The following is a 10,610-nucleotide window of genomic DNA, read 5'->3' as shown; positions in this document are numbered from 1 at the left end:
GGACCAGACCCACTCAGGAGGCGCTGAAGCAGAACAGCCAGACCCCACGCACCTCGATGGGTGAGGGGTGAGGAGCCCTGTGCCGGTGGGTAAGGGTGGCCGCCTTTGCTCTCTGATCCTGCAGCGAGGCCATCGTTTTCCCCTGGGTTCCTCCCTCTCAGACACCAGTCACACTTCAGTGACCTTGGCTTCCATTTGGGAGTCACTGAGTCTCTCTGCAAACCCAGGGAGGGGCAGCTGAGCCCTGTCTTCTCTTGCTGTGGGTCCTGGGATTACACACCCTGCCCAGGACCCCCACACTGGGGGCATAGCCCTTGTCTGGAACCACCAGGCTTCCCCAGCAAAGTCTTCTGAGTTCTTCTGTTTGCTTGAGCCAGGCCTGCCCTCCTGCCCACTTGTGTGCTCTGCCTTCCAAAAGGTCACTTGTCCCTGAGCTGAGGTGCCTCAGGCCAGGCCTTCAGCTGCTTTTCCTGCCGCCTCTCAACTGTGAGTAGGGGTCAGGGGATAGGGGGTGGTTTGCTGGCACTTTTTAGGAGTAGCCCAGCAGTCCCTCTCCTAGATCCTCATGCTTGGGAACCCACAGAAATTTGTGTGAGAACTTGGCCAGAAACCTCAATGGAGCTCTTGTTGTCCTCAGAGCATGGGTCAGGCCCAGGGTAATGATGAAACAGCTCCTGCCCTCAATGCTGGGAGCCAGCGTGCAACTCCCAGAGGCCCTTGCAGCTGGGGTTCTGGCTGTAATTTATATTCTTCCTGTGAGACACACATACGAGAGGCCTGAGAGGCCAGGGAGAGGCAGGGACCGCCTTCCTGTGGCCTCTGCACGGACCAGCATGCTCTGGCTGACATGATGGCTGTCACAGCCCAACTCGGTGTGTCACCCTCTAGTCGCTGGATTCGCATTGTGGCAGCAGCCACAGTGGTAGCCGTGGCAACACTGGCCTCCTTCCCTCTAGAATCTGGCTCCAGGTCCCCCGCTGCAGTGGTGTGACCTTGAAGCAAGTCACCCGAGACACCCACTCCGCCAGCCCGTCCGCCATCTTTATTCTTGCTGATGAAGTTCTGTACCGAATCTCCTCTTGCAAGAAATAGCCAGGGTGTTCTCTAGTTCCTACTCTGAATGATGTGGCTATGAAGGTGAAAAAGAATTTATTCTCACCGGGAGATTCATTGGTCCATGCAACAAATATTGGCCGGGCACCTTCTTCCTGCAGGTTCTGTGCTGGGCGCCAGGTATGTAAGGGAAACCAGACACAGCTCTCAGCGAGCTTGTGGCTGGGGTGGGTGAGGGCAGCAGGGAACTTAAGCACCCCATGGCATGTGATCCACACCAGAGAGCGCGATGGGAGCCCAGAGGAGGGTCCTGGCATCAGTCAACGTTCAGTTTCAGGAAACAAAGGGCTTTCCAGATATTTCTGTTGTTTGTTCAGGCTCTTAGTCGTGTTTGACTCTTTGCAGCCCCATGGACTGTAGTACACCAGGCTTCCCTGTCTTTCACTCTCTCTCGAAGTTTGCTCAAACTCATGTCCATTGAGTCGATGATGCCATCTAACCATCTCATCCTCTGTTGCCCTCTTCTCCTCCTGCCCCCAATCTTTCCCAACACCAGAGTCTTTTCCAATGAGTCAGCTATTCACATCAGGTAGCCAAAGTATTGGAGCTTCAGCTTCAGTGTCAGATTTTTAAAAATTTATTTTAATTGGAAGATAATTACAACATTGTGATGGTTTTTGCCATACATCAATATGAATCGGCCATAGGTATACGTGTGTCCCCTCCATCCTGAGCCCCCCCTCCCACCTCCCTCCTCACCTGATCCCTCCAGGTTGTCACAGAGCACCAGCTTTGGGTGCCCTGAGTTACACATCAAACTTGCACTGGTTATCTGTTTTACATACGGTAATGTATATGTTTCAATTCTTTCCCTTTCCAGATATTTTAATACACAGGGGACTTAGAGAAGGGAATTAGGTGCTTACAAATCTTAGGAAGGGCTGGAGGGTAGATTCTTAGTTGGGCCTCCGGAATGAACTTCCAGAACTGACCCTCCAGCAAAGCGACCATCCTGCCACAGTCACGGCCAGGCCGGCAATTCTGCATCACTGTAGAGCACCGAGCATCGTGGGGAGAGCTCACAGGGGTACAGCGGTAGCTCTGGTGACCTCAGGCCTCTTGTGTCCTCAGATGAGAATGGCCAGGGCCCCGTCACGCTTCCTGAAAGAGGATGCAGCAGGGACACTTGGTCACTATTTGGTTTGGATCACCCCTGTGGGCTAAGCCTCACTGCATTGACATCTAGTCTCTTTCAGACCTGGCTGGTCCATAGCTGCCTTGGCTCGGGTACCTGCCTGAGCTAGTCAGTTGTGGTCGGGGGAGCACAGCTGGTTTCCTGAGGGGTGGGTCTTTGGGCACGGCAAGTCTTTGGGCACCTTCTGGCAGGACCCCCTCCCCTGTGGCGGCTGACCCCACCAGCCACTAACCTGAGCTGCTTCCTGGTTCTACGCTCTAATGATTACCTGATCACAACTAACCTTGTTCAGTCACTAAGTTGTGTCTGATTCTCTGTGATTCCATGAACTGCAGCACGCTAAGCTTCCCTGTCCCTCACCATCTCCTGGAGTTTGCTCAAACTGATGTCCATTGAGTCAGTGATGCCATCCAACCATCTCATCCCCTGTCATCCGCTTCTCCTCTTGCCCTCAGTCTTTCCCAGCATCATGGTCTTTTCCAGCACAACTAACCTCTGCCATCTTAAAGTGTTTCTGGGACAAAGCAGGGAATAAATAAATAAATAGCCACGCCAGTCCAAACTGAATGGCACATTACAATTACCAAATATGTCCATCATTTCCCCTGAAGGACAACAGACAGAATCTTCTCTCGAAACCCTGACAATTAAATGCCAAGGCAGGATGACCATTTCCTTCCAAGAGTGGGGTACTAGAGATGTCCCCCTACATGAGAAAACCTGCTCTCAGAGTCTTGCTCTCATTTTCCCCCCATTGAATGAATACCTTGTTTGTTACTGGGATGGAATGGGGTGTGTCCTCTTTTAATAGGAGAGCAAGACTGTCTCTACAAAAATTCTTGGTGCTTGGAATTTAGCCCAGTATGACCCATAAATCCCATTACTGGGCATATATACAGAGAAAACCATAATTTAAAAAAAACATATGCACCCCAGTGTTCATTGTAGCACTATTTATGATAGCCAGGACATGAAGTGAAAGTGTTAGTTGCTCAGTCGTGTCCAACTCTTGGCAACCCCATGGATTGTATTCCACCAGGTTCCTCTGTCCATGGGATTCTCCTGGCCGGAACACTGGAGTGGGTTGCCATGCCCTTCTCCAGATCTTCCTGATCCACGTCTCCTGCACTGCGGGCAGATTCTTTACCATCTGAGCCACCAGGGAAGCTTTGCCAGGACATGGAAGCAACCTAAATGTCCATCAATGGAGGAATAGATAAAGATGTGGTTCATATATACAATGGAATATTACTGAGCCACAAAAAGGAACAAAATTGGGTCATTTGCAGAGATATGATAAACCTAGAGACTGTTATACAGGAAGTCAGAAAGAGAAAAACAAATATTTTATATTAATGCGTGTATGTGGAATCTAGAAAAATGGTACAGATGCTCTTATTTGCAAAGCAGAAGTAGAGGCACAGACATAGAGAACAAGTGTGTGGACACTAAAAGGGAACACAGGGTGAGAGGAGTTGGGAGACTGGGATTGACATATATACAGTATTGATAGGATGTAGAACATAGATGACTAATGAGAACCCTACTCGATGTTTGTGATGATCTAAATGAGAAGGAAATCCAAAAGAAGAGGGGATATATATGTATATATATATATAATTGATTTACTTTGCTGTACAGTAGAAACTAACACCACTTTGTAAAGAAACTATACTCCAAAAAATTAGCTTAAAAAAGTAAAAGAGTTCAATCCAACATACTCCTCAAAGGAAATGTCTCTGCAAGAGAGAAATACACATTTCTTTTAATACCACAGCTTATATTTTGAGCATAAAGTCTTTAGAGACAAACAAATGGCAAGAAACCCATTTGCCGTCTCCGGCGGGCAGGTGGAGTGGCCACTGCGGGTCTAGGCTCTGTGCTGTTCTCACCCTGCAGGGGACACTGCTCGCCAAGCCAGGCCAGGCCAGGATCTAACAGATTAGGACGTGGGATTCGAAATTTTGCAGCTGGCAAAACATGCCACGGGGCCTTTAACAGGGCTCCGAGCCCATGGATATTTCAATCCTTCAGGAACTGAGGGTTTTGCCCTTCTCTGTCTGGAAGGACACATGGCACTGATGCCATGGCCCCCAGGGTGGATCCTTGTGGGGATTTTTTTTTTCCCCAGCGATTTGTAGAACTGTCACTTCCAGAAGTTGGCATTTGTTTAGTATGTGAAATATGTGTAAGGATGCTAATGTCTGTCAGAGAAGGCAGTTCAGTTGCCTTTCTGGTGGTGTGTACATGTGGATTGAGATGCTTGGAGCTGATTAATATTATCATTATACATATATATATGAAATGAAATTATCTTGTTGACCCAGAATGTCCTCTTTATCTTAAACTAAGATATGTTAACTGTCTCCTTTCTGCAGAGTGTTCATAACATTTCATTCTTCTGATGGAAGAACTTACTTTCAGGAGTGGGTTTATTTTTTTTTTTTTTTAAGGATTTTAAAAAATAATTTTATTTTTGTCTGTGCTGGGTCTTTCTTGCTGTGAGGGCTACTCTCTAGTTGCGGTGTGCGGGCTTCTCATCACGGTGGCTTTTCTTGTTCCAGAGCATGGGCTCTAGGGCACAAGGGCTTCAGTAGTTGCAACGAGTGGGCTCAGTAGTTGCGGCTCCCGGGCTCCAGACCACAGGCTCACTAGTTGTGGCACACGGGCCTAGTTGCACGTGGGATCTTCCCCAATCAGGGATTGAACTTGTGTCCCCTGCATTGGCAGGTGGATTCTTTAACTACTGAGCCGCCAGGGAAGCCCTCAGGTGTGGGTTTTTGTAAATCAGTTGAATTTCTTACTGGTGTTTGTTATTTTTAAATTTTATATGTTAAATTATAATTCAATGTATTTTAATGTATAAATTAGCTATTATATAGTCGTATATGTTGAAATTATATTTATGATGTGACAATTTTCAGCTTATGGTAGAAATAAATCGTTGTCTTTCTGAATGCTTCTCTGTATCAGAGATAGCTCCAGTATCACAAATCGTTGTGCAGTGAAGGTGAAATTAACAGCTGCAGAGCACATTGCAAATGGAAGAATCTTGTGTATTGGCCTGGCGAAATTTACTTCAGTGAAATTTAACTAAAGATATTTTTTAAAAAAAGCTCAATCATTTATTCAGCAAGTATTTAATGAGTGCTCAAGCTTGCTGGTTGCGACCACTGAGGCCCTGTGCCACAACTAGAGAATCCATGTGCTGCAACGAAAGATCCGACATGATGCACCAAAACCCTGTAACTGAGACCCGAAGCAGCCAAGTAAGTGATTATTGAAAACAGTTACCCCTCTGAAATATGAAGCACATTTTGAAACTAGCCTATGCCTCTCATCCCGATTTTTACACCCATGCCAAGGTGATCCCATGTGTGGTAGACAGAGACCTGGGACTCCACAGGAGCTGACCCCAAACGAGCACTCGACTCCCTTTACCATGTGTTTTTGGTAGAAACAGCTCAAGAGAGATGGTTGCCTTCTGCCTTCTGAAGCCTGGTAGTGAAGGCCTTGTTATTTCAGGGACAGACGCCCCGGAGGTGCTCATAACGCTGGTGCAGCTTTTACAGAGGTGCTGACGTAAGAATAATCACATGCTGTATTTTGTGAGCGATTACTCTGGGCCGGGCTGTGTTCTCAGAGCTTTACACTTAGAACTCATCTGACCCTCACAGCAACTGCATGGTGCTGATGCTATAACTGTCCCGTTTTACGGATGAGGAGGTTCATGAACTGCATAGTAAATAATATTTGGTTAAGACACCTCCCCTACCCACTGCTTCATCCTGGTCCTCTTGTTCAGCTCCTTGCGGGGGGATCCCACTGGGTCAAGCACAAAGGAGGAAGTCTCATGAAAAATATTGCTACATTCACATGTAGTACACAATGCTATCTTTAAAATGAATAACCAACAAGGACCTACTGTATAGCACAGGGAAGGCTGCTCAATATTATGTAACAACCTAAATGAGAAAAGAATTTAAAAAAGAGTAGAGACATGTATAACTGAGTCATTTTGCTGTATACCTGAAACTATCATGACATTGTTGATTAACTATATCCAATATAAAAGAAAAAGTAAAAAAAAAAAAAGACCTATATCACTCAGATACAAATGTAAAATGTTTTTTAAAAAATAAACTCACATTTGCTTTCTGACAAATATCAGAAGGGCCGCTATTGCTGTGACCTGGGGTCTTATGCCAGTCATTCTGGGGCGGGCTAGTAGCAAACCCAGGATCAGGGCTGGCTTTCTGTCTTTTCAAACTCACTTTCTTGCTTGTGGGGGGTTTAGTGGGCTCGAAGAAATGCCTGGTGGGTTGGGAATCATACGGTGCTTGGGTCCTAAGCCAGGCCCTGCACTGACTGTATGATTTTTGGATAAGTGAGTCAACCTCATACTTATTACTGGAGACTTTCTTTTCTCCTCTGGTTCTCTGAGATGACCTAGAGGGGTGGGATGGGGAGAAGGGAGGGAGGCTCAAGAGGGAGGAGATACATACATAATTATAACTGATTTGCATTGTTGTAGGGCAGAAACCAACACAACATTATAAAGCAATTTCCCTGCAATTGAAAAAGAAATTTTTTTTAAAAGCAGAAAGACTGGGTATTAAAAAGAAAAAACAATGAACATCAACCATACCTTTCTAAGATTCAATTAGTCCAACCCCAAATTATTACTTTAATATAAATAATATTAATATAACTATTATAGTAATATAGTCATGCTAATAAAATAGTTAATATTGAAACAAACTAGTATTGTGTGCATGCGTGCATGCTTAGTTGCATCCAACTCTTTGCAACTCCGTGGACTGTAGCCCACCAGGCTCCTCTGTCCATGGGATTCTCCAGGCAAGAATACTGGAGTGTGTTGCCATGCCCTTCTCCAGGGTATTTTCCCAACCCAGGGATAGAACTCAAGTCTCTTATGTCTCCTACATTGGCAGGTGGGCTCTTTACCATTAGTACCACCTAGGAAGCCCCATAAATACAGTAAAAAGAAAAATCAAATAATAATAGTACCCATGTGCTAGTGGTAAAGGACCCGCCTGCCAATGCCAGTTAGACATAAGAGACTCGAGTTTGATCCCTGTGTCTGGAAGATTGGCTGGAGGAGGGTATGACAACCCACTCCAGTATTCTTGCCTGGAGAATCCCATGGACAGATGAGCCTGGTGGGCTACAGTCCATAGGGTCAGACAGAGTCGGACACCACTGACTTAGCACACACACACCAATAGTACCAAAGGGGTCATTGAGCAGATTGAAGGAGAAGCTACTCTAAAGCGTTTAGCTTGGTTCATTTGGCAGTGGTAGCTTTTGTTAAAGGTAGAACAGTGATAGTTTCTCTCTGAGGCAGAAACTGCTGAAGCTGGGCTTGGCAAAGATGACACAAAAAGGTCATCAGGAAGGAAGCTCCCTAGAGGGACCGTGGAGGAGAAGGCAGTGACCGGAGAGTCCCTTAGTCAGCAACAGTGATGCAGAGTCGCCCCAGCCTGCATCTCCAGCCTCAGCCTGTGTCTGGCCCACAGCCTAGGAGCAGGGGTCCTCAGCTTTCAGGGTTAGTGGGTGGTCACTGAGTAATACAGTAGAGCAGGTTTCCCTGGGTTCAAATCTTGGGGAAGCTCCACCACTTACCTGCTGTAGGGCTTTAGGCTCCCTACTTTATCTCTCTGGGCCTCAGTGTCCTCATCAGTAAAAGGGGATAATAACAGAATCTCTATCCTAGGGTTAATGCAAGGATTAATTAATTTAGATGCCACAACCTGACATCTTAATATGTGCTAGTAGTTATTACCAAGCTCCAGCCAGGTCCTGGAGCAGAGCATCCAATGAGACACAAGGTCAGTCTTCCTGGGTATTTAACAGCAGTGGAAGGGGAGATTAAAAAAATAAAATCAGCTTTTGTTACACCTGAGATTCGTGCTTTGCAAGAAAGTACAGAGTGTTTCCATCTGGGCAGGGGGTTCCTAATGAATTTGTCTCTTGCTCTGTGGGAGGAGAGGTCCAAGAAATTGTAGGGAAATGTATGTGGTTTCTCAGGTATTACTCCCTTGGACAGCAAGAAGATCAAACCAGTCAGTCCTAAAGGAAATCAACCCTGAATATTCATTGGAAGAACTGATGTTGAAATTGAAGCTCCAATACTTTGGCCACCTGATGAGAAGAACTGACTCAATGGAAAAGTCCCTAATGCTGGGAAAGATTGAAGGCAGGAGGAGAAAGGGATTACAGAGGATGAGATGGTTGGATGGCATCATCGACTCAATGGACATGAGTTTGAGCAAACTCCAGGAGATGGTGAAGGGCAGAGAAGGCTGGCATGCTTCAGTCCATAGGGTCACAAAGAGTTGGACAGGACTGAAGCTACTTAGCACAGCACAGTATATATACTAAATACATCTAGAACAATGTATAAACAAGGTTTCTTTTTTTTTTTTTTTTTTTACAAGGTTTCATACTTAAAACTAAAGAAAGGGGAAATGTATGGGAGGATCTAGGTTCAGCGCTACTGTGCAGTCTTCAAGCCTTGTTCTGGGGCTTCTCACTGCTTCCCTGGGCGCGATCAGTTCACAGGACCAGCGGGGCAGCGTGTTTTCCCCCTTGTTCAGTGGCTAAGTCGCATGGGACTCTTTCTGACCCCATGGACTGCAGTGCACCAGGCTCCTCTGTCCTCCACTATCTCCAGGAGTTTGCTCAAATTCATGTCCATTGAGTTGGTGATGCTCTCTCACCATCTCATCCTCTGCTGCCACCTTCTCCTTTCCCTAGATGTCCCCAAACCACACCCCTGAAAAATACCGAAGTCCCTTGCTCAAGTCAGTCAGTTCAGGGTGTCCTGGCACACCTACGGCCTAGGAAGTGGGGGCCGACTTTCTGCGAGGCCTGAATTTTGTCCCTAATCAGCTGTGTGTCTTCAGGCGTGTCTCAAACCTCTCCCAGCCTCACTTTCTTCATCCGCGCGGCCGAACCTCCAGGATCCAGCCTCCAGGCTCTCGTCGTCTGCGTGGGCCTGATTCTCTGCAGCACTTTACAGTGTATCAGAGGCACGTGGAGCAACAGGCGGTGGATTGCAGACAGGAGACCGCGAAGATGGAAGGCTACCTCTGGTGACTCCTCGGGCCGGTGGGGTGAGCCAGAAGCGTTGGCTGCGGCTGCTGCTGCTAAGTCCCATCAGTCGTGTCTGACTCTGTGCGACCCCATAGACGGCAGCCCACCAGGCTCCTCCGTCCATGGGATTTCCCAGGCAAGAGTACTGGAGTGGGTTGCCATTGCCTTCTCCATAGACACGTTGGATGAGAGCTTAATACCCGGCGACAGATCCGGCTTCAAGGGAAGGCAGTATTTTTACTCATCAGAATTGTCCAGGATGAACAGAGGGAAGGGGCTTGCCTTCAAATGTGAATCTCTGTGATTCCCACGTATCAGTTCAGTTCAGTTCAGTCGCTCAGTCGTGTCCGACTCTTTGCGACCCCATGAATCGCAGCACGCCAGGCCTCCCTGTCCATCACCAACTCCCGGAGCCCACCCAAACCCATGTCCATTGTGTCGGTGATGCCATCCAACTATCTCATCCTGTGTCGTCCCCTTCTCCTCCTGCCCTCAGTCCTTCCCAGCACCAGAGTCTTTTCAAATGAGTCAGCTATCCGCATCAGGTGGCCAAAGTATTGGAGTTTCAGCTTCAAATCAGTCCCTCCAATGAACACCCAGGATCCAGTTGATTTAAAATCGGAGTTCCCGCAAAGGATGCTCCTGCTTCTCTACCAGTGTGGGGGTATGAACACGGATGGTACCTTTTTAGAAATGGACCACCACTTCCGCTCACCTCCATGTAGCTGTAGCAGGTAGAGGAACAATTTCACAAGGACACTGCCGGGTGGGATGTGGGTGCAGTTACTTCTTGAGATCTGGGTGTTCCCAGACATGAAAGAGGGGTGATAATCTGCAACAGCGTTTCCCTACGGTCCTATTACTTGAATTCCTAAGAAAGGATAAACCAAAAAGCAACTTTCCCCTTTGCGACCGCGGCAGGACTCGAACCTGCAATCTTCTGATCCGAAGTCAGACGCCTTATCCATTAGGCCACGCGGCCGCCCGCTAGCTAGTACTCTTTGGACAATCTAAAAAGTATTATTACCGCCCACCGGCTTGCCTGGGACTAACCCACCTGCTTCTTGAGCAGGGGAGGTTGGACCTTGATTCCCAGAGTTCCGCAGGGGAAGGTCCATCCGGAAGTCCTTTTTCCCCCCTACGGGCGGACCGGTCTACTTGTGGCTCTCCTATTGGTCGCGCTAGGAGTCTCCCGCCTGCCTCTTGGGTAGCCGCGGGACCTAGCAGAGTACAGACAGGAAGT

General features: G+C 47.5%; 1 non-coding gene across 1 annotated transcript; it reads right to left on the bottom strand.

Moving 5' to 3' along the window:
- Positions 1-10,276: 10,276 nt before the first annotated feature.
- On the bottom strand, positions 10,277-10,349 carry TRNAR-UCG (transfer RNA arginine (anticodon UCG)). The gene has a single exon. It is a non-coding gene; the product is annotated as a tRNA-Arg (tRNA).
- Between the last annotated feature and the right edge of the window lie 261 nt (positions 10,350-10,610).

Source organism: Bos mutus, chromosome 21, assembly GCF_027580195.1.
Source record: "Bos mutus isolate GX-2022 chromosome 21, NWIPB_WYAK_1.1, whole genome shotgun sequence".
Taxonomy (NCBI): Eukaryota; Metazoa; Chordata; class Mammalia; order Artiodactyla; family Bovidae; genus Bos; species Bos mutus.
The sequence above is the reverse complement of the archived record's forward strand: the minus strand, read 5'-3'. Positions and strand labels throughout refer to the sequence as shown.